Genomic DNA, 1311 nt, shown 5'->3' on the forward strand with positions numbered 1-1311 from the left:
GAGTTGCGTCAACGGAAGTCCAAAACGCTCGATCGTCACGTGATTCACGTAGACCTCAAATAGTTCCAGGAAGTTCATTAAAATACATTGAGTTGGAGAGACAGAACTGTGATTTTTGGTAATTGGTAGACAATAAAATAATTTATTTACATTATTTATAAAATAATGTATACGTAGTATACATATGTAGTTATATCAGTGTTGTTTTTAAAAGATAAAATCCTCTAATATTTGAGGATTAATGTGGTCAGCTATCCTTACCTGCCTTGTTAACATATTTTAGGCTGAACCTTCCATGATAAAAGTCCGTGTATGCTATATAAATCACATCGTGATTCTTGTGCACCCCTCAGATGTTAATATATAAAAATATATTTGTAGTATATTCCAATTTAAAACAACTTTTTTTTACACATTTAATCATATATTTTATATGTTGAAAAAAAAATTGCATCAAGTTTTGTTCAATTCACATTTATTTGTATACCACTTGTTAATATACACATTGTTTCAAAGCAGCTTTACAGAAAATTTATGTTTCTACATTACAAATAAGAGTTCTGTTAACAGGTGTAACTGCCAAAGTTATGTTCATATGGCAGAAATGTTCTAAAATTAGGCTATACAAATCATGCAGTTAAGTAATGTCACGTGTTCAGAAACTATGAAATATATACAGAAACAATGAACAAATGAAAGCAATGGTTACATGATGCGATCATGTTTCTACATTACAAATAAGAGTTCTGTTAACAGGTGTAACTGCCAAAGTTATGTTCATATGGCAGAAATGTTCTAAAATTAGGCTATACAAATCATGCAGTTAAGTAATGTCAATTAAGCAATGGTTACATGATGCGATCATGTTGATTACAATGCAAGGAAAATGTAGCAGTTTTGTATGTTTATTCAGAGTCAGCTTCATCTGAAGTCCTCTGAAGGGTGGGCGTCATCTCTTCACAGGTGTTGGGTCATCTGAAGTCTTTATAAGAGGCTGGATATAGTCAGCAGGAGCAATCTATAGATCACACCAACCAAATGTGAGTTTGTGAATTCACAAAGACACAAAGAACAGGGAAAGACTTGCCAAAACCAGTGAAGAGACTCATTGTGAGGGTGATGTCTCTTTACAGGGAGTCTTCATGTGGTTCTCGTTCTGAAAGTAAGATAGCGAAGGAGAAAAATACACAAGAAATGGTTAAGTGATGCTCCAGCCTCCATCACATTGCAGTCCTGTGGCATCTGCTCCTTCAACACAGTGCTTCTTTAGTAGCTAAGACGTTTAAGTATAAAATACAATAATATTGTACA

Source organism: Sinocyclocheilus grahami, unplaced genomic scaffold (assembly GCF_001515645.1).
Source record: "Sinocyclocheilus grahami isolate Dianchi unplaced genomic scaffold, SAMN03320097.WGS_v1.1 scaffold431.1, whole genome shotgun sequence".
Classification (NCBI taxonomy): Eukaryota; Metazoa; Chordata; class Actinopteri; order Cypriniformes; family Cyprinidae; genus Sinocyclocheilus; species Sinocyclocheilus grahami.